The sequence below is a fragment of the Eschrichtius robustus genome, chromosome 7 (assembly GCF_028021215.1).
Source record: "Eschrichtius robustus isolate mEscRob2 chromosome 7, mEscRob2.pri, whole genome shotgun sequence".
NCBI lineage: Eukaryota > Metazoa > Chordata > Mammalia > Artiodactyla > Eschrichtiidae > Eschrichtius > Eschrichtius robustus.
The window spans coordinates 72,956,417-72,980,329 of record NC_090830.1 but is presented as its reverse complement, the minus strand read 5'-3'; the positions used below and the strand labels follow the sequence as shown (position 1 = coordinate 72,980,329).

Genomic DNA, 23,913 nt, shown 5'->3' with positions numbered 1-23,913 from the left:
TGGGGAACTACTAGAGCTCTCTGGCTTCAGCAGTGTGGCAGGATAGTGCTGTGATCACTCCCCACCATGTTTGAACTTGCCCACCTGTGCAGGTTAGGTAGGGAGTACAACCTTGACATCTGCCAGCACCTTTGTCTCTGGGGAGCATTTCCACTGTCCCCTACTCCTAGAGTCAATGCTTTTAGATTTGCAAATGTCCCTCCTTCATATATAGTCTTGGCACTTCTCAAACTTCTTTTATTTTGCTGGGTCCTGAGGCAAGTGAGGCCACATGTGAGCCCTTCAAGAAGAAAGTCTAAGTTTCCTATAGCACTTTTGGACCCTTGGACATCGACCCTGTTGGTTTTCTAAGCTAGATATTTTGGAAACTCATTTCTCTGCTCTAGATCCCAGGGGCCAAGGTACCTAATGTTAATGCCAACCCCTTGTTCCTCCGGGAGAAGTGCCTATCTGGTGAGATTCCTCCCTACTATGTGTTGTCACACTGGGGTTGGGCAGAGAAAATTTCTCTGCATCTCCTACCTGTCTTGATGTGGTTCTCTTTATCCTTTGTTGTGGAACAGGTGTTCAGATAGTTCTCAGGTTTTTTTCAGAGGGAATTTATCTAAATGTAGTTTTATATTTGTTTTGTCCATGGTAAGAGGTAAATTCAGGCTCTTCCTATGCTGCCATCTTGAACTTCCCAGCCTGGAGAGTATTCTTTAGAGAATATTTGAAAATCTCTAATCCAAAAACAATACTTGGCTTAAGAAGAGAGCGTATTTAAGTTACATATTGTTGTGATGAATGATTAAATGTTTTTATTGAGACAGTGACTGATTTTTAAGATCCATTCAACAACTGGGGCTTCAATTTTCATGGAAAGGGGTATAATAAACTAGATATTGTTTAAGGCTAAAAAGAATTGCAGACTAAACAAAATGCTGTGAAAGATCGCTAAGTATTCACTTTTGGAAAACTATGTATGGTTACTTTAAGAAAATTTGGGTATTCTGAAAAATATGTTCAGAAATAATCATTGCTGAAATGAGTAATGAAACCCAGATTTTTGAATGGGGATTGCTTTTGTAGAGGGAACAAAAGAAGGGCATATTCTTGTTAATCTCTGTATCTCAGGTACTTGGTGAATTGTCTGACACACAGTGGGCCCTTAATAAATATTGAGGGAATTAATGACTTCATGAATTCTTGGGTATTTGAGTCAGTTATGTTAAACTTTGTGATGATGATGTAAGTAGAGTGTAATGGTTATTACTTTTCAAGTCCTGAAAGTCGCTTCTTGTTCTCTTTTTCAGAAATGCTTTCATATATATTTACAGAAATCTACATAAAACCTCAATTCTATATTCTATCTTATATTCTCTGTAATATTATTTGTTCATTATTGCTTTTAACTAAAGAACAAATTCAGTTTTCCTTGCCCAAAGAGTTTAATCAAAATAAGACAAAACAAGGCAAAAAAACCATGCATAAAAAATAGAGGATTGAATGAATGATTAAGTGACATAATTATGAAAAAAAAACCAGGCATGAAACACTAGTCCACCCACTATTTGAAAGAACTTCATACTTGTGTTTGGTGTACCACAACGTACTGGAGCGTCCTTATTCAATACAAAACCTCACTGAGTAAATGTACTGGAGCGCCCTTATTAAATATAAAACCTCACTGAGTAAAACATTAAGGTTATAAATATAAAACAAACAGAAGCCAAGAGACACACTTTATCTCCCTGTAATATTTCCCACATTATATGTAATAAGGCATTCATGTAGGAACATAATTAGAGTAAGAATGCTGCCCAGGTATAATGTGAAAAAATTAATGTGGCAATGAGAACATTAGCTTTTGCCTTCTCTAGTTTAAACCGGAATTTGTACTTTCAGCATTGCACTCTAGGAGCCTTTATACACTTTATTCTCTAGATTTATTTTTAGTTAAAAAAGCACAAACTCCATCTTTAACTCCCCAGAGTCTGCTTGTTTCTAAAACAACATGCTCAGAACTATCGCTATGCAGTTATCATGCACACACTGGTCTTAAAAAGCCCAGCTGTATAAACATCCATTCTGATTCAAAAAACTATTTAGATAGCTATTGTTTTATATTATTTTATGGTTATAAAATGATTATCTGCTATCAGAATTCTAAAATTATAAACATGTTTATATCTGTAAACTGGTAAAGTGTATGACTCATATATAAGCAAATGCTTATGTAAGCATAAATGTTAACAAGGATGCTTTTTTTAATTTAAAAGAAGATACTAATAAACAGAATTTGTATTTTGACATTTTAATATTTTTTATTTAACTAAACTCTTAAGTCTTAAATATGTAAGTTTTGTTCTGATTTTCATAAAACATACCTTTAGGTATTTTCAATGTTTATGATATTGAAGTTTTGCTTTTTTCCTCTCTGTATTGCCCCATTACCTCCCTTATTTTATCTTAAATAATCTTAATTAAAGCTTAGATTGAATATTTTATGTTGTGTCCTATTTCCCCCACCTGGTGGGAAAGAAATTAAGTATCTAACATCACTTGAAAACTTTTCAAACTTTTCAAAGCAGTGTTAAATTCCCAGATAATTAATCCTAAGAAAATTGCTAGAGCATCTCATCTTATGTCATTTAATTGAATGTAGGGTTAAAAAGATTTTAAACAAAGAACTGTCATCCTTATTAGGTAATCCTTCATCCAGATAAACAATCCAGTAATGATGAAATTTGTGAGTCCCATTACTTTCTCCAAAAAGAGATGTAAAGCAACATTTTTCTTATGGTTTGTATTTATTGTTAATTTAATAATAAAAGTAAATTTAATATCCTAATATTTTTAGCTGTTAAAATGGATCAAAAGAAGTCATTTGGTAAGGCAATGAGGTGATTAAGTAAACAATTCAGACTGAAGCATAATTCTGTTATAAAATCAAGATGACAAGGCATTGCTTCTCTGGTATCAAGAGTAGGTTTGCTAGTTCAGTGAACAATCAGTGCAGTCAGAAAAAATTAATTTATGCCAAATTAAAGAAAGAGAGCAAAACACAAGAAAGGTGGTGGAAAATAATGTTTTTCCTAGTGGTTTAATTAAGTGGCTTAAATCACAAATCTTCAAATGTTTTATTGTAATCTAGCCCAGTTCAGTGATAGAGAAGAGAATGAAATTTAACAATGTGTGAACATTTCAAAGGAGAGAAATCTTTGCTGCTGCTATTCTCTGTGTTCTCTCATCTATTATATCTATTAATATCTATGATATATTTATAATATCTATTATATTTAAATTATTATATATATCTCATGCTTGTTTTCAGTGGTAAGAATTCACTAGGAAAAATTTCATGCTGTATTGCAAAAATTAGATTTGTTTTCTGCTACTTGATCACTGTATGACATTGAACAAGCTGTTTTTTTCTTTATCTAATAAGCACAATATGATGGGATCAAATAAGAAAATGCATAGAAAATTAAACACTGTGAACCTCTACTTGGGTGTTTTCAGTTCTTATTGGAAGGTCTAACAGCATAGTGGTTAAGCTCCTGGGTTCTGGAGCCAGATATTTTGGTTTAAATCTGACCTCTACCACTTACCAGTTTTTTCTTTGGACAAGTTAACATTATTTGTAAAATGGGGATAATACTATGTTCTTAGGGTTATTAGAATTAAAACATTTAATATACTTATTGGGTGAGTATAGCAGTGCTGACACTTAGTAATCGCTGTACATACAGTCAATTAACCTGTGTATTAACATAATACATGGAAGAAACATTGTCTTAGCATTGCTGGGATTTTAGGCTGTGTAATTTTCCCTCTGAATACTATTTAAGACATAATTAGAGAATTTCAGAGTTGTAACAGGCTTCAGAAATTAATGTAATTTTGTACCATAGGAATAAACACACAAAAATTTGTTATTTTAGAGTGACACCTCAAAATTTGGACATCTCATTTGATATATTAGAAAAATGAGTTTGAGAGAAGTGTTAATAAATGTAGCATTGCATTGTGCTTAAAGCATGTATTTAGATCAGAAAGATCTAGATTCCTGTGCCAACAATAGTGGTAGTCCTATGACCTTGGGTGAGTTATAACCTTTCTGTGCTTCTGTTCTTATTATCTATAAGAATGGCTATAGGACTCTTACTTCACAGGGATGGGAAAGCAACTGGAACATTGCCATCTATATGGTAGATGTTCACATACTTTAGTTTTTATTCATCTCTCCCTCTTCCTTCCTCTTTCCTATCTAAGTAGCTCTTTTTAGACCCTACAACTTATTAGTACTTTTCATTAATTTGCAAGTCATCATGTATTCAGTAGATCTAAACTTAATCTTGAGGGCTAGTTTAGGACATATTCTTTATGAACTCCACTTCAGATTTTTTTTTTTCTGCTAGTATTCTGCATACCAAAGGTAACAAGATGGTAAATCCTGAAAAGGACCTCACAAGAGCTTGTAATGATTTAGAGAATAAAATCGAAAATAAATTGTTAAGAAAGAAAACAGTACTTCTGCTTAAATAAAGAAATCCTCTCCCTATGCACAAAGCATAGAAGGAAGAAAAAGCACCTGAAACCCTGCCATCTATACAGTAGTCACTCAATACATGTCTCCCATGGTTCAGTCCTGGCATGCTAGATTCTGAGTCTGATTTGCCAGTAAGGAATGAACTATGGATGTGTCAGTGGCCCTCATAATGCATCACCTTCCATCCTCCTGGTTGACTCGGGCATAGAACCAGGATTCTTTCTTGTTTTGTTCTGCCAGTCAAGGTTTGTCTCCACCCAATCACTATCGTCATCATCATAGTCATCATCCGTCATTGTTTTTCATTTGTGATTTCCTGTAGTATTGTTCTGTTAGAGAGAACACTGCAAGGGATAGCTATGATCTCCTATGGTACTGGCATTCCCTGTTACCTTCTATGACTCTGTATTCTCTACTCCTAAGAGTCAAATCTCTTGATGGCCTCCATTGCAGATGTTGACAAGAACCTCCACTTCGTTACACCTTAAATATCCCAGGAAAGAGAAAAATGGATAAAGAAGTTGTGGTCCTTATGTACAAAGGAATATCACTCAGCCATGAAATCAACGTCATAAGGCTAGTAGCAGCATGATGAGTGGATTTAGGTACGACGATTCTAAGTGAAATAAGTCACACAGAAAAAGACACTTGCCATAAGATATCACTTATAGAGGGAATGGAAAAACTGCTACACTTGAACTGAATTACAAAACAGAACAGAGTCACACGTTTAGAAAACACACTATAGCTGCTTAACGGGAAGGGTGAGGTGGGGTGATGCCTAAAACAAGGCTTTCAAATTAGCTCAGATACCGTTCCATAAACCCAATATGTAATAGACAAGACCTACTCCTTGCTCAGTGAACTGGACTCAACACCCCCTATTCACCGCCCAAGAATATATCTGACTAGTAAGAATCTTAAAACCTATGTATTGATATCTCTCTGTAAGTGAGTCAAGTGCGTGTAAAGCGGCATAAAGACAGCAGTGAAAAGCAGCTAAACCCCATTATAAAAATCAATTACTTTTAAAAACCCGTGAAACAAAGGCAGTGAAAGAGAGAGAAATTCTGTCAAAATTCGTTCAGGGGCTGTGATGCCACCTGGATTGACCATATCTAGACCCACACCTGATTGACACATAAGGGTGGACACTCTTCGGGCTGAGAGGTTTGGTGAGGTTGGGTGAGCAAACGCAGACCCTTTAAAGTAATACTGCGTGGTACCCATCCCATGGGTCCCAAATCTCCAGGTTCAATGGCATCTTCCTACATCGAAAACATGCATGAGAAACCCAGAAGATGGTACACCGAGTGATCGGGAAAGGTTGCTAAAACGCACCTCATTTCTCATCTGCTTGTGCTCGGGTTCGCCATTCCAGCCGCTTTACCAGCAATCTGCCCCCTTGGAGAATCAGCAGCTTTAACCTCCTGTTCCGTACAGGTTGCAATTTGTCCTGAGGATGAACGGGAAGAGGGGGAACCAATGGGAGACTAGCTCTAGGTGTTGGGACAGGCACAGGTCACTCTATTTTCCCATCAGGAAGAAGAATTAACCACAGGCTCAGCCTGCCGCCCGGAACCCGAATAGGGCCTGAAGCAATCCTGCGCTTTTGCGGCCAGCTCCCAAGAAAGCGAGTTGAGAAATGGAGCTCAGGGGCACTGCAATTCACAGACCCGCAGAGTTATAAATGATAACTCTCGTCCACAAATATATTCAGGGAAGGCAACGAAGAGGATTTGAAAGCAAGGCAGAATTGCAGGAAACAGATTTCAGGAGGCAGATTCGAATCGCCTTTAAAGCACAGGAAAAGCGGCAAAACCTCGACAATGATGCCCTTGGCCAAAAAGGGCGTATGCGTTTTTTCCTGAATATATTCAGGAAAAAACGCATACGCCCTTTTTGGCCAACCAAGCAACCTGGAAAGGCAAATCAGCGCTACAAAGAAGTCTCGCTTCCCATCGGTCAAAAGGGCCATGCTGAATAAAGTGTCAAAACCAGAAATGCAGGACAGGCCACGGAGAAACGGGAGCCTTGCTACGCTGATGGGCGGGATGTAAATTGCCAACAGCCACTCTGGAGAAGTGTACGGTGTGTCCTGAAACATCTAAAAAACACAGCTTAGAGAGCATAGGGCACTTCCACTCATGGGCGTATACATTGGGAAAACTAAAAATCAGCAAGACACAGGCACCCCAAAGTTTAGGGCTGCTCTGTTGACAAGAACCTCCACTTCGTTACACCTTAAATATCCCAGGAAAGAGAAAAATGGATAAAGAAGTTGTGGTCCTTATGTACAAAGGAATATCACTCAGCCATGAAATCAACGTCATAAGGCTAGTAGCAGCATGATGAGTGGATTTAGGTACGACGATTCTAAGTGAAATAAGTCACACAGAAAAAGACACTTGCCATAAGATATCACTTATAGAGGGAATGTAAAAACCGCTACACTTGAACTGAATTACAAAACAGAACAGAGTCACACGTTTAGAAAACACACTATAGCTGCTTAACGGGAAGGGTGAGGTGGGGTGATGCCTAAAACAAGGCTTTCAAATTAGCTCAGATACCGTTCCATAAACCCAATATGTAACAGACAAGACCTACTCCTTGCTCAGTGAACTGGACTCAACACCCCCTATTCACCGCCCAAGAATATATCTGACTAGTAAGAATCTTAAAACCTATGTATTGATATCTCTCTGTAAGTGAGTCAAGTGCGTGTAAAGCGGCATAAAGACAGCAGTGAAAAGCAGCTAAACCCTTGTACACTTTTCTCCCCATCCTTGCCAACATTTGCTATTTGTGGTCTTTTTGATGATAGCTTTTCAAAAGGTGTGAGGTGATATTGCATTGTGGTTTTGGTTTGCATTTCTATTATGTTGAGCATCTTTTCATGTGCCTCTTGGCCATCTGTATGTCTTCTTTGGAAAAATGTCCATTCAGGTCTTCTAGCCATTTTTTAACTTTTTTTTTTTTAAGTTGAAATGTATGAGCTGTTTATATATTTTGCCTCTAAACCCCTTATCAGTCATATCATTTGCAAATCTTTTCTCCCTTTCAGTAGGCTGTCCTTTCATTTTGTTAGTGGTTTCCTTTGCTGTGCAAAAGCTTTTAAGTTTAATTAGGTACCATTTACAAATTTTTGCTCTTATTTCTTTTGCCCTAGGAGACACATCTAAAAAAATATTGCTGTGATTTATGTCAAAGTGTGTTGTGCCCATGTTTCTCTTTTAGGATTTTTACCTCTTCTAGGTGGTCTTACGTTTAGGTCTTTAATCCATTTGGAGTTTATTTTTGTATATGGTGTGAGGAAATGTTGTAATCTCCTTCTTTTACATGTAGCTTTCCAGTTTTCCCAGCACCACTTACTGAAGAGACTATCTTTTCTCCATTGTATATTCTTGTCTCCTTTGTTGTAGACTAATTGACCATAGGTGCCTGGGTTTATTTCTGGGCTGTCTATTCTGTTCCATTGATCTATGTGTCTGTTTTTGTGCCAGTACCATGTTGTTTTGATTACTGTAGATATGTAGTATAGTCTGAATTCAGGGAGCATGATACTTTCAGCTTTGTTCTTTTTTCTCAAGATTGCTTTGGAAATTTGAGGTCTTTTTTTGTTTCCATACAAATTTAAAAATTATTTGTTCTAGTTCTGTGAATAATGCCTTTGGTATTTTGATAGGGATTGCATTGAATTTGTAGATTGCTGTGGGTAGTATGGTCATTTTAACAATATAAATTCTTCCAATCCATGAACACAGTATATCTTTCCATCTGTTTGTGTCATCTTCAATTTCTTTCATCAGTGTCTTATAGATTTCCAAGTACAGGTCTTTTACCTCCTTAGTTATATTTATTCCTAGGTATATTATTCTTTTTGATGAAATTATAAATAGAATTGCTTCCTTAATTTCTCTGTTTGATAGTTTGTTGTTATTGTATAGAAATGCAACAGATTTCTGTATATTAGTTTTGTATCTTGCAACTTTACCAAAGTCATCAATGGGCTCTAGTAGTTTTTTGGTGGCATCTTTAGGATTTTCTATGTATAGTATCATGCCATCTCCAAACAGTGATAGTTTTACTTCTTTGTTTCCAGTTTGGGTTTCTTTTATTTCTTTTTCTTGTCTGATTGCTGTGGCTAGGACTTCCAATACTTTATTGAATACAAGTGGCAAGTATGGGCATCCTTGTCTTGTTCCCAGTTTTAGAGGAAAGGGTTTCAGCTTGACCCTGTTGAGTATGATGTTAGCTGTGGGTTTGTCATAAATGCCCTTTATTGTGTTGAGATATGTTCCCTCTATACCAAATTTGATGAGAATTTTTATCATGAACAGATGTTGAATTTTTTCAAGTGCTATTTCTGCATCTGTTGAGATGATCATGTGATTTTTATCCTTCCTTTGTTATTGTGGTTTATCACATTGATTGATTTATGAATTTTGAACCATCCTTGCATCCCTGGAATGAATCACAGTTGATCATGGTGTATGATCCTTTTTATTTATTGTCGAATTTGGTTTGCTAATATTTGTTGAGGATTTTTGCATCTATATTCATCAAATATACTGGCATGCTATTTTCTTTTTTTGTAGTGTTTTTATCTGGTTTTGGTATAAGGATAATAGTGGCCTCATATAATGAATTTGGGAGTGTCTGTCTTCTTCAATTATTTGGCAAAGTTTGAGAAGGATAGGTGTTAGATCTTCTTTATATGTTTGGTAGAATTCCCCTGTGAAGCCATCTGGTCCTAGACTTGTGTTTGCTGGGAGTTTTTTAAAATTGCAAATTCAATTGCATTACTAGTGATCAGTCTGTTCAGATTGTCTATTTCTTCCTAATTCAGGCTTGGAAGGTTGTATGTTTCTGGCAATGAGTCCATTTCTTCTATGTTATCCAATTTGTTGGCATATAATTATTCATAATATTCCCTTATGATTCTTTGTATCTCTGTGGTATCTGTTGTTATTTCTTGTCTTTCGTTTCTTACTTTGCTTATTTAGGTCTTTCTTTTCTCCTTGATGAGCCTGGCTAGAGGTTTATCAATTTTGTTTATCTTTTCAAAAGTCCAGCTCTTGGTTTCATCGATCTTTTCAATTTTTTTTGTCTCTATTTTATTCATTTCCTCTCTGATCTTTATTTTTTCCTTCCTTCTGCTGACTCCGGGCTTTGCCTGTTCTTCTTTTACTCATTCATTTAGGTAGTAGATTAGGTTGTTTATTTGAGTTTTTTCTTGTTTTGGTGGGTAGGTGTGTATTGCTATAAATTTCCCTCTTAGAACTGCTTTTGCTTCTAAGATTTTGAAAAGTTGTGTTTCCATTTTCATTTGTCTCAGGTATTTTCTGATTTCTTCAATGACCCATTGGTTTTTTAGTAGCATGTTGTTTAGTCTCCATGTGTTTGTGCTTTTTCCATTTTCTTTCTGTAATTGATTTCTAGTTTCATACTGTGTGGTCAGAAAAAATGCTTGATAAAATTTCTATTAAATTTGTTGAGACTTGTTTTGTGGCCTAGTACAGGATCTATCCTTGAGAACATTCCATGTGCACTTGAAAAGAATGTGTATTCTGCTGTTTTTGGATGGAATGTCCTGTAGGTATCTATTAAGTCCAACTGGTCTACTTTGTCATTTATGTGTCATCTAAGATCATTGTTGCCTTATGATTTTCTGTCTGGATGATCTGTCCATTGATGTAAGTGGGGTGTTCAAGTCCCCTACTATTATTGTATTACTGTCAGTTTCTCCTTTATGTCTGTTAATATTTGTTTTATATATTTAGGTGTTCTGTATTAGGTGCATATATGTTAAGGGGTTTGATATCCTCTTCTTGTATTTATCCCTTTATCATTACGTAATGTCCTTCTTTGTCTTTTGTTGCAGAGTTTGTTTTAAAGTCTACATTGTCTGATGTGACGGTAGTAATGGCTACCCTCACTTTCTTGTTGTTTCCATTTGCATGAAATATCTTTTTCCATCCCCTTAATTTCATCCTGTATGTGCCTTTCACCCTGAAGGGAGTCTCTTGTAGGCAGCATATTGAAAGTTCTTGTTGTTTTATCCAGTCATCTACCCTATGTCTTTTGATTGGAGCATTTATTTAGTCTATTGACATTGAAAGTAATTATTGATTAGTATGTTCTTATTGCCATTTTATTACTTGTTTTCTGGTTGTTTTGTAATTCTTCTGTGTTCTTTTCTACTTTTTGTTTCTTTATAGTTTGATGATTTTCTTTAGTGGTATGCTTATGTTCCTTTCTCTGTAGTTTTTGTATATATATTGTAGGCTTTTGATGTGTGGTTATCATGGGGTTCATATATGTAGACCTGTAATTATATCTACTTGCTTTAAGTAAGTAGTCCTTTAAGTTCAAATGCATCCTAAAAGATCTACATGTTTTTACTCCTCTTTCCCACATTTTGTATTTTTGATGTCATACTTTACATCTTCATGTTATCATATTGATCATTGTAGAGATAATTGATTTTATATTTTTTGTCTTTTAATCTTTATACTAGCTTATTTAAGTGCTTGGTCATCAGCCTTTACTGTCTATTTGCCTTTGCTAGTGGGATTTTTTCTTTTCTATAGTTTCTACTTCTTTTATTTTATACTTAGATAATATAGATTCCTACTTCTGTCTTTTCCACTTAGAGAAGACCCTTTAACAGGTTTAGTATTGATGAACTCTTAGTTTTTGCTTGTCTGAGAAGTTCTTTATTTTCCCTTTGATTGTATATGTTAATCTTGCTGGGTAGAGTATACTAGGTAGCAGGTTTTTCCCTTTCAGCACTTTGAATATATCATGCCACTTCCTTCTCACCTGCAAAGTTTCTGCAGAGAAATCAACTGATAGCCTTATGGAGGTTCCCTTGTATATGATTCTTTGTTTTTCTCTTCTGCCTTTAGAATTCTTTCATTATCTTTAACTTTTGCTGCTTTAATTTTGATATGTCTTGGTTTTGGTCTGTTTGGGTTCATCTTGTTTGATATCCTCTGTGTTTCCAGTACTTGGATATCTGTTTCCTTCTTCAGTTTTAAGAAGTTTTCAGTCACAATTTCATCAAATACAATTTCAACCCTTTTTCTCTCTCTTCTCCTTCTGGACCCCTATAATGCGAATGTTGGTACACTTAATGTTGTCCCACAGATCTCTTCAACTGCTCTCATTTTGCTGTTCTGATCAGGCAGTTTCCATTATTCTGTCTTCCAGATCGCTTTTGCATTTTTCTGTATCACCTAGTTTGCTGTTAATTCCTTCTAGTGTATAGTTCATTGCTGTTATTGTATTGTTCAATACAATAACTGACTGGTTCTTTTTAATATTTTCTAGTTCCTTGTTAATATTCTCACTGTGTTCATCTATTCTTTTCCCTAATTCCATTAGCATCCTTATTACTGGTGCTTTAAATTCTTTATCTGGTAAATTGTTTATTTCTGTTTCATTAGTGTTGGTTTTTTTTTTCCCCAGGCTTTGTTCTTCTCTTTCAATGAGACCAATTTCTCTGTCTTCTCATTTTGCTTAACCTTCTTTGTCTCTATGAAATTAGGTGAAACAGTTATGCATTGCAGTCCTGAATGTGTCCTTATGTGGGAGTGTCCTGATACAGTATGTGTGTGCCCAGTGGCTTTGGTGGGAGAGAGAGCTGGATTTGATGTGAACACAAGTCACATCTTTCCTCAGGGTGTGCTGGTAGTTGTCATCTTGGTAGGAGGTGGGATAGGAGATGGAGGCGCTAGGGCTGGACCCAGGTGTGAGTTGGGTCTTCCCCTCTGCTTGATGGCTGTCACTGCCCTATTGCGAGCAAGGTCAGGTCTCAAGTTGCTGGAGCAGAAGCCCTGAGGGTCAGGTCCAAGCTGGCTCCATTCCCTTTAAGTTTGTGCCCGTGCCCCTCCCCCTCCCAGCGTTGGCGCCCTCACCCCAGAAAGGAACAGTGCTGGAACAAGAGGGGCTGGTGTGGGCACTCAGTGCATGTTCAGGTGTGGGCTGTGGTGGTCAGGCCTGGGTCAGAGATCTGTACTGCTTCTGATGTGCTGCCTGTATAAGCACCAGTAATGGCTGCCCTTGCCCTACTCAGATGCTGCTTTGAGTCTAAGCCACCTTTGTCTCTCATAGCTGGGCTCTTCCTTCTGTCTCTGCCACTTTTGCCCTAGCGGGGAGCTATGCCACAGGGCAAGTTGGGCCTGTGTGGGCAGTTGGCATGCGTTGGGGCACAGGCTGTGGCGCTCTGGCTGTAGACAGAAATGGGGCTTTTTCTGATGAGTTGCCTGTGTAAGCGTTAGTAATGGCTGTCCCCACCCTTCTCAGATGCTGCTCCAGGTCTGAGCCACATCTGTGTCTCACAGCTAAGCTCCCGAGCAGGGCTGGAGCACTCACTAGCTCAGGCTGAGGTGCACACCAGAGCGGTGTAGGAAATCTGCCCCCTCAGCTCTGCTTCAGGAACACGTGAGTGTGCACAGACTCCTCGTGAATGGAGTTTACGGCGTTAGCTGTTACCTTAAGGTGCATGATCCATGTTGAGTTAGTTTTTGTGTGTGGTATGCGGCAGGGGTTCAGCTCCCTTCTTTTGCATGTAAATATACAGTTGCCTCAGCACTGTTTATTGAAACGACTACTTATTCTTTCTGCATTGAGTTGTCTAGACACGTTTTGTTGAAAATCAGCTGACTATAAATTTAAGGGTTTATTTTTGAACTCTCAATTCTCTTCTGTTGATCTATATGTCTATTCTTATGCCAGTAACACACTTTCTTGTAGCTTTTTAGTAAGTTTTGAAGTCGGAAAGTGTGAGCCCTCCAGTTTTGTTCGTTTTAAAGATTGTCTTGGTTATTTTGTGTTCCTTGCATTTTCATATGAATTTTAGGTTCATCTTGTCAATGTCTGCAAGAAGTACAGCTGGCATTTTGATAGGACTTGTACTGAATTTATAGTTTAATTTGGGGGAATATTGCCATCGTAACAATATTAAGTCTTCCAGCCCATGACATGGAAAGTCTTTCCATTTATTTAAGTCTTTTAATGATGTTTTGTAATTTTCAGTGTAGAAGTCTTGCACTTATTTTGTTAGATTCATTACTAAATATTTTGGTTTTGATTCTCTTGTATATAATATTGTTTCCTTAATTTTATTTTTATATTGTTCATTGCAAGTGTATAGGTATACAATTCATTTTTGCACATTAACATTGCATCCTGCAACCTTGCTTATCTCAGATATTAGCTCTAATTTTTTTTTTTTTTTTAGCGAATTCCTTAGGATTTTCTGTATACCAGATCATGTTATACTCAAATAGATAGTTTTACTTCTTTTCCAGTTTAGATACCTTTCACTTATTTTCCTTTCTTAAATTATTTGACTAGATACTGAATAGAAGTGAAAGAGGATATTCTTGTCTTATTCCTGATCACAGGGAGAAAGCATTTAGACTTTCACCATTAAGTATGATCTTAACTGTGGGTTTTTCATAGATCCCCTTTATCAGGTTGAAGAATATTTTTGTCTTTTTTTGACTGAAATTGAATGTCTCTGAGTATTTATTCCTTACCTATCCAACAGTGAATAAAGATGGGAATGAAAGTTCATCTCACATTTGGGTAGTAAGAGCTAGAGAACCTTGAGGAACATAGCTGGACAATTAGACCAAGGGTGATATACTGTCATTTTTCTTGTGCATTATGCTTTTTTGTTTTGTTTTGTTTTAATTAGTTATTTATTTATTTATTTATTTATTTATTTATTTATTTATTTATGGCTGTGTTGGGTCTTGGTTTCTGTGCGAGGGCTTTCTCCAGTTGCGGCGAGTGGGGGCCACTCTTCATCGCGGTGCGTGGGCCTCTCACTGTCTCGGCCTCTCCCGTTGCAGAGCACAGGCTCCAGACACGCAGGCTCAGTAGTTGTGGCTCACGGGCTTAGTTGCTCCGTGGCATGTGGGATCTTCCCAGACCAGGGCTCGAACCCGTGTCCCCTGCATTGGCAGGCAGATTCTTAACCACTGCGCCACCAGGGAAGCCCCATTATGCTTTTAAAAGAAGTGATATGATGAAACTGGGTCTTCCTAGTAAGGTAATTTTTTTCATACTTAATGTAGAAATGGTCCTCCTCTATTAAATTATTTTTTAGAGATCATACCTCATGGCTATAAGTGTCTCATGGGTTTGGGTAATGCTCAGTATTTAGTGTGAACTGTAGTTTTTCTAAATCATTTATGTGTCAATCCTTTATCTTAGACTTGAATGACCATTGCTATATATTTATAAGATATTTAGTGATGTTTAACATCAAAGGTAGCCTTGGTTCATTTGGGCTATAGAGGTATTTGTGATATAGTTAGTCATAAAGTCATCTTGATGGCAATAAATAAACCAAGGGGTTCTCACTGACTCTGGTGTGCTGTATAGAATGCATTTTCAAATGGCTTATTTCTGCATTAGAGGAAAACACCAACCTTCTGGGGGTTGTCCACATTCCAGCATCTTGCGTCTGTTGTATTTATGATGGAAACAAGGCTAAAAAAGAGTATTTAGTCATCTGCTGTTTCCATTTGGTGCTAAACACATACTTTTCTCTAGAGTGCAAGAATGCTAATTTATTTCATGTACCAGGGTGGATTGCAGCCATTCCTAGAGACATGAGTATTTAAATTGGCAAAAACTAAACAGCAAGTACTCTGCATATAGAAGATACATTCTCAGTATCTAGTTCTTGAGTAAGGAAAAATCTTTGTTAATTAGGGATCTGGATTTTAAATACAACTCACCTTCTAATAGGCAGGCATATACAATTGACCTTTCAACTACAGCCACAGCCATTATGTTTTGAGTTCAGAAGCTTTTTCTATGCATTCTGGTAAGTATGAAATATGACATAAGTAAGACTCACAAGTAATTGTGAGATATTCAGGTAAACATGTTCTGAGATCTGTCTCTGGAATGAGAGATAAAAGGGAGCGATAAGTTTTGTGCTATCTATTTCTGTGCCCTTTACCTGTCTTTTCAGATATAACTAGACAATTTCTGGTATTTTATTCCCATATGTGATAGGATAATTTTTATATGTGTGAGACGTTTCAAATTAATTGTAAATTTTTAATAAGAGTTGATGTTCATTCATTCATTAATAAACATTTGTCAAATACCTTTCATGTGCCCTCATGGAGCTTACATTCCATTGAAGAAGACAGAAAACAAACATGGTAAATAACTATAATATAAAGTATATTAGTGATAAATAGTAGTAAGAAGAAAATAAAGCAGGGAAAGAAGTATGGCATGTTGAGAGTGAAATTGTTGGATGAATTTTTAGATAGAGTGGCTAGAGGAGGTCTTACTGAAAAGTTGATTTTTGAGTAAAGACTCAAAAGAAGTGAGAGAGTGAGCCAGTCATGGATCCAGAAAAGTGTTCCAGCAATGGGATGGCCTAGGGTAGGGATGGGATATGCCTAGATTTTTAGAGAACCAGCAAGGAGGTCCATGTTGCTGGATCACAGCGAACAAGGAGAGTAGTAAGGATGAGGTCAGAAAGATATATAGGATGGTTTGAGCAAAGCAGTGACATGATGACTTGCTAGGTGATAAGATGCCAAATTCTAGATAAATGAGGGTAAAGGTGATAGAATTTGCTGACAGACTAGACGTGAGATTTGAGAGAAAGAGAAGTAAAGGCTGACAACAAGGTTTTTGGTTTGGACAACTGGAAGAACTGCTACTGAACTGGTGAAGACTGGTAGTCGTGGTTTGAGGGGTATTATCAGGAGCTCAGGTTTTGATATGCTATGTTTGAGAAGCATATTAGAGAGCCAACTGACTTTTATGTCAGCTTTTTTGGCTCTCTTTTACCTGGTGCATTTTGAAATGCTCACCTTCCTCTCTATGAAGCAGTTCTTAACCTATGCATGCTTTTCCTTACACTTCCTATAGTAATTCTAATCTATTCCACCATTTTATTTTAGCATATTATTATTTAACAATTTCCAGAGAGCAGAGGACTTCAGAGTGGGTGCTTATTTTTACTTTGTATTTGTATTTCCTTCTAGCTCTTAGTTCAGTTCCACTGTATAAATACTTCTTGAAATCAGTATCTAAGAATACTCAAAACTTAACAAGATTATTAACCTAACTTATTTCTGTTTTCCTCAATCAGATGGATCTGATTGTTGGTCAAGGTAGGGAGCACTAACTTAACTTTCTGAAAAGCATGACAAATATGGGACATCTTACATGCATTTGCTCAAGGTCTTGCTTCCTGCTGGGGAATGTAGTTAGAAATCAGATATTTTTCAGAACAACCTGAGATACACAGCAATAAGCACTGAATGACACACTTACATGTAAGTGCTAAAAACTGTCATCAACAGCTAGGCCAGAACACTTGGAAGAATAGTTCATAGGCAAATCTAGTTAGCCTAATTGGGAACACAATTAAAGAAGAACATTTCTATTCTAGAATGAGTATACCTTAGCTTTTTGCAGTTGTGATCTCCTTTTCCAAAATTCAAAATTTTATCGCATGGAAAAGTAAATTATCTTAAGGCAGTAACCCTCAAAGTTTTCTGATGTCTTTAAAGTGGTGATAGGTATTATTAATTCATTGGTCATTCTGTGCCAGCTCCTATACAAGGCCCAGGGAATGAAAGAATTAAGACATCATTTTGGCCCCAATAGGAACTCTTAATTCAGTGAGAGACACAGATGTATCAATGAATAAATATAGCAAATGGTAATGGTTTATTAAGTCCTAGATTAGTGCTGTGTAAGTACTATTGGAACACATGAGTGTGTCCATGGATGACAGAACATGAGAATCCAAATTGTCTTGAAGGATGAATGGACATATAGCAGGAGATATGAGGGGAGGCAGGGACATAGCTCATGCAAAGGCACCTGTAGAACCTCATGTGATTCTGTGTGGCTGGAGAAAAGGGTGCCTGTGAGAGAAGTGGTAGAATGTAAGGCGAGAGAGAGAAGCTGGAGTCAGATCATGCTTGTCTGTAATAAACAATATGAGAATTATTGTGTGTGAATTAACAGTCACTTGAAAATTTTAAATTGGGGAGTGAGGATCATATTTGAAGTTTAGAGAGACTCCTCTGATTGTGTTACTGACAAAATAGTGTATTAGTCAAAAAGTTGTCTTTAATATTCCTCTAATTTGTTCTGTCCTCCGTGTATTCACAAGCACTTCCTCTGTTTTCTCCCTAATCATTTTCCCACTAGACTACTATTAGGAATGAGGACGAGAACAAAGGGTACTTATTGGAGAAATATTTAATGAGGAGAATAACAGATCTTACCTAGTGGTTGGGATGAGGGAATAGAAGAGTCAAGGATATTCCTTAAGCTTATTGTTAGTCAGCTGGATATTGGGGCCCTGCAGTCTGAGAATGTTGGGGGAGAAACATATTTGGGAGTGTGTGTAAGAAAAGCAATGGGTTCAATTTTGGGCATGTTTATTTTGAGATCCAAATTGAGTTATGCTCCTGGAGCTCAGTAGAGAGGTCACTACCCGTCAATTTAAATTCACTATTGTCATTTAAGAAGACAGGGGAGAAATATTTACGGAGGGAATATGGCCAATAGTTTGCTGTATAGAGAGAGGTCAAGTAAGAAAATGCTGGAAAAATGTTTCACATTAAATTAGGTAACCTCATTAATACCCTGTGAGGTAGGAATTATTATTCCCATTTTGTAGCTGAAGTAAGGTTAATTATTACAATCAAAAGCTCCTGCTATTGGAGTGTTTTTGTGTTGGAATTGTAACCCCAAAGTTCATGCTATTTTCATTATGAGACGGTCTTCCTGCCTTGGAGTTGCTCAGCGTTTGCCTCATTTCACCCTTAGCTTTAAAGTCACACCTTGTAGCAGGTTTTTCAAGCCTGTTGAATTAAACTTAAAAGCCAAAAAGTTTTTTGCTCTGGGAAAAGCTACCATTAAACTATCACTACTAAGATGCTATGTTTAGAGTTGTTATTTTATCAAAGGTAGATTAAAATAGTGAAGATGATACTTATTAATTTTACTCTTTCTTCATGTATCATTCACTTATATTTTGGGGCAAACTAAATGACCTTATGAATCACACTTTAATTTAGTGTTATAACTTTGGCCTGCGGTTATCTTGTCAGTCTTATTCTGAAACTCAATTAAGGAATAAGTTTCTAATCTGAGTTGTATTAGGTGTGACAGTTATTTGTCAGGAAGGTATGCCTGAAATGTGTATTTTCTTTTGGGCTACTACAGAACCGTAGGGTTTTAGGAAAGTCCTTAGACAGACTTTGTGAGAGATAATGAAGCTACTGACAATAACAAAAAAATAGTGTTGGGTAGAAAGAGTGATAAGACAGGAGCCAATCCTGGATCTTATTCATAGCTGGGCCATTAAATGAGAAAGAATAGAGAGTGCTTTCATGTAGGAAGCATTATAGCTATTTAATAAATGTTGGCTTTCTTAAAAAGAATTACCACTACCACTTTTTATTAATTTAAAAAAATAATAACACTTTTTGTATCTCCTCATGAGATTCTTTGTGAAAGAATGATTGGAAACATGTTGAACAGGATAAGCCACTCCATGAATGTAAGGGATTATTAACTAGGAAGTTGCATCAACATCCCTGAGTTTGGATCCCATTTATACTAAATGATGCTTTTTGCTTTCTTAGATGTACCAGAATATTTGGAAAATGGTGATTTATTTCTGACAAGTGAGTCACAGAAACTTAAATAAGGAATTGTAAGGATAATGATATTTACTGATCCTTGACTAGATGGTAAAATCCAACTTAACTCCCATAGGTGTTAATTAATATATACGGGAAAAGTTTTCTGATTTATGGATATTTGAATTTTGTTAGATTAAGTGATGAAGTATACACATAACTGGAAGGAAAGCATGAAGTACAGCAACTAGATCTTATTGAAGTAGCTCATTATTTTTATGTTTTTCTGCTTATTCTTTTTCCCTTTAATCATGACAGATGATTCCAGATAGAATTTATTTTTTAGGTATAAATTCAAGGCAAATAATAGATGAATACATAGTATTGTATTTGTTTCAGATGGATAGAAAATGAAATGAATACAGTGTGTTTCTGAACTTTACATATATATTTTCTTAACTGACACAGTAGTCTGCATTAGAATTAAGTAATATTGCTTTCCTAGGAGGTTTCTAACCTGGAAGAGAAACTCAGTAATTTGCATGTAGTTCTGCTTTGTTGAGCAGAGTATCTGCTAAGCTAGTCTACTTGGGCAGGGATGTAGCTTAGTAAGGAAGTTTTCTCTGATTTTTTGAAATGCAGGTTTGTTCAAGGGTATATGGAATCAATTGCTGTGAAAATCCTTTAGCTTTGCCCTTTCTGATGGCCAAGCTATCAGAGCGTTCCTTGTTTATTTTTCAAACATTTAGATTTTTTTCTTTTTTAAACAGAAACCCTTAAATTGGTAGAAGATACTTGCAAATGGACTGCATATCCAATTTTTTCATCCTTCCCTAAATATCATGGGAAATGTAACATGACAGGTCTATAGCTTATTTATACCAGTGAGTATTTGCTTGGCTTTATTAACACTTTTGTTTTGTCTGATTTTGTATAAACTTTAAAAACTGAAGTATAACATACATACATAAAAATGTACAGCTTATACACATACAGGTCAATGAATTTTCCAAGCTAAACACACCACCTCCAAGGTAACAAGCATCCAGATCAAGAAACAGAAAATTACCAAAATTCAAAAGATCCCTTATGCCCGTTTCCAGTCTCTAATCGCCCCTCAAGAATAAACACTATTCTGATTTCTAAAACTATAGATTAGTTTTGCCTGAGTTTGAACTTTATATAGATGGAATCAAGTAATACGTACTCTTTTGTGTCTGGTGTTTTTCATTCCATATTTCGTATTGTAGCATGTAACTGCATTTTGTTCATTCTCATTACTTTGGATTGTTCCTAATTTGGGGCTCTATGAAGAGTGTTCTATGAACACTTTATATGTCTTTTAATGAACATATGAAAATATTTCTGTAAGTGTGTATCTTCTCCCAGGAGTGGAATAGAGCTGGTTCGTATACGTTCATGAACATATACATATGTTTAGCTTCGGTAGGCACTGTTGGTTTTCCAAAGCAGTTATATCAATGGCTTCACTAACATTTGATGTACAGATAGGTATAATTTAATTTTACTCTTTAGCTTTCTGTGGCATTATCATGCACTAGTTTGTCTAGACTCTCTGGATTATGTATATTTTCCACACATTTGATTTCTTGGAATAATCCTATCCCAAGCTTCTTATCCTTTCTGAGCATAACTTTCTCTTACTTATTTCTTAATCATTTGTCTATTTGTTTCCTCAAAAAAATGATTAAGCTCCTAATACGTGCCATGTACTACTAGATAATGGATAAAAAATAAATAAGCTATAGTGCTTTCATTCAAGGGAAGTATAATGAAGTGAGAGAGACAGCAATATGAATAGATATATTTTTAAGTGATTTCACTCAAATCTAAAAAGCTTCATCTTTGATCTGTTGTTTCTAGATTTAGTAAAGAAGTCCATTAACAACTTGTCAAATGCATTCATTATGTCTAGGTTATTAAAAAATCATGTGTATTCCAATATAAATTTCCCTTTTTTGAAGTAAAGAGACTCCATATTTTTAACTCCCTCATACAGAAGTCATCCTGTCTTCCCAATTGCTTTTTTTAAAAACATTTCTTTAATTCTTTTTTTTAAAGTATAGTGACCATAATTATCTACAGTACTTTGGGTCCGAAACTCTAGGGTGTGCATGTGTTTTTGCTTGCTTCTATGGTTTTTTGAGAGTTCAGTATCTTCTGATGTCCTTCTTGGTAATTTACAATACATATTTAGCTTCTTGGTCTAGCACACAAAATTTTCAGGTTTATATCTTCAAGAAACAACTTATGATGACTCCTAGGTTCTTCTCCTTATTGTAACATTCATCCTGGGTGAAGGCCCTGTAACCTGCACACACATGACTTTAGCTCCCAGCTATGAACTAGTGATTCAGAGATCTCTATTTCTAGCTCACTTCTAGATCCATGTATAGTATATTTTAGTTTGGATATTATGCTGGCATCTCACATTTTGCAGATGACAAAAAGTACTTTACCTTTCTCTTCCAAATGCATTATTCATTCTGTATTCTCCATCTTGGTGAATGCATCACGATGTGCACAATGGCAAAAACTAATTTCTAGATGCTTCTAGATACCTCCACCCCCTTCCATATAAGTATCACAGAGTCTTACTGTTTTTGCCTCCTAAATATTTCTGGATCCATCCTACTATAGCCTAGCAATAGTGTTCAGCATTCAGGGCCTCATTGTCTTTTACCTGGATTATTGCCTGGTCTCCCTGACTGAAATTGCATTCTGTCTAATCACTAAATGGTCACTGCTAGAGCAATCTTTGAAAATACACATCGAAGCTTGTTGTTCTCGCAGCTCTTTAGCATGGCATCTGCCTGCGTTTCTAGCTGGATTCATCACCATTCCTGCTTAGCGTCCCTATACTTGTAGTGCCACCTGCAGTAGCATGCATACTCCTTGCTCTGTTATGCCTCAGGCCTTTGCACATGCTGTTTTCTTTTTTCTTTTTTTGGCAGATGTCCTTTATTTATTTATTTTTTTAACATCTTTATTGGAGTATAATTGCTTTACAATGGTGTGTTAGTTTCTGCTGTATAACAAAGTGAATCAGCTATACATATACATATATCCCCATATCTCCTCCCTCTTGCGTCTCCCTCCCACCCTCCCTATCCCACCCCTCTAGGTGGTCACAAAGCACCGAGCTGATCTCCCTGTGCTATGTGGCTGCTTCCCACTAGCTATTTATTTTACATTTGGTAGTATATATAAGTCCATGCCACTCTCTCACTTCGTCCCAGCTTACCGTTCCCCCTCCCTGTGTCCTCAAGTCCATTCTCTATGTCTGCGTTTTTATTCCTGTCCTGCCCCTACGTTCTTCAGAACCTTTTTTTTTTTTTTTTAGAGTCCATATATATGTGTTAGCATACAGTATTTGTTTTTCTCTTTCTAACTTACTTCACTCTGTATGACAGATTCTACGTCCATCCACCTCACTACAAATAACTCAATTTCATTTCTTTTTATGGCTGAGTAATATTCCATTGTATATATGTGCCACATCTTCTTTATCCATTCATCCGATGATGGACACTTCAGTTGCTTCCATGTCCTGGCTATGAACAGTGGGTAGACAGCTACTTCTAATTGTCCTCCCTACATCTTGTAAAAAAGTTAATTACCCCCAAATCCTGCATGAAGTAGCAGACAGCCTTTATTTTCAGAAAGGAAGGAGCTAAAAATATAGTAGTGCTGCCATTTATTAACCTCGGGTAACATTATCCGAAGCTAGCAGAGTCTTGTGAATAAGTCATGGGATTTGCAATCAGAAGACTTAGGTTTACCTCTCAGTTCTTTTATCAGCCTTTTAATCTCCTTAGACTAAATACTCATTTAGTTAAAGTGGGGCTAATAACACCAGCCTTACTGCCTCAAAGGGTGTTGTGATGATCAGTGAGATACTATCCAGAAGCACTTTATAAACTATAAGTCATTATACAACACAAGTCCTCACATCCTAGTGTAGTAGCAAATAAGAGAAATCCTTCCCATGCAGGAAAGAGTATAACATAGCTGTTAGGATCATGGCTTAGCAGTTGCACTGACTTGGGTTACAGTGCAAGAAATGCCACCATTTAGCTTTGTCAGTTGGATCATGAACTCAGTCTCTCTAGATATCAGTTTTCTCATCTTTAAAAAGGAGAATAATGTGTATCATGAGTTTTTATAAGGATTACATGAGATATTGTATGTGGAATGCATAAGTTATTGTTAAGTTCCCTTGAATTAGTTTTCTTTAAAATAAACTTTTTATTTATATTAATAATTTTAGATTTCTAGAAAAGTTGCAAAGATAGTACAGAAATTTCCCATCTACTTTTCTTCTGATTTCCTTCATTGTTAATGTCTTACATTAGCCACAATGAACAAACATTGATGCATTACTATTAACTAAACTCTGGGCTTTTTTTGGAATTCATCAGTTTTCCCATTAATGTCTTTTTTCTGTTCCAGGATCTGATCCAGGGTTCTATGCTGCATTTAGTTGTCATGTCTCCCCAGTTTCCTCTGGTCTGTGACAGTTTATCAGTCTCTTTGTTTTTTTGTGACCTTAACAGTCTTGAGGAATACAGTGCAGGTATCATGTAGGATTTTCCCCAGTCTGGTTTTGTTGGTTGTTTTTCGCATGATTAGACTGAGACTGTGGGCTTTTGGAGAGAATTCCAGACAGATGAAGTACTCGTCTTGTCACAGCATATC

General features: G+C 36.5%; 1 protein-coding gene across 1 annotated transcript in view; it reads left to right on the top strand.

The window, feature by feature from the left end:
- CTNNA3 (catenin alpha 3) overlaps positions 1-23,913 on the top strand; it is a 1,637,417-nt gene that overhangs the window by 327,486 nt on the left and 1,286,018 nt on the right. The window lies entirely within an intron of this gene.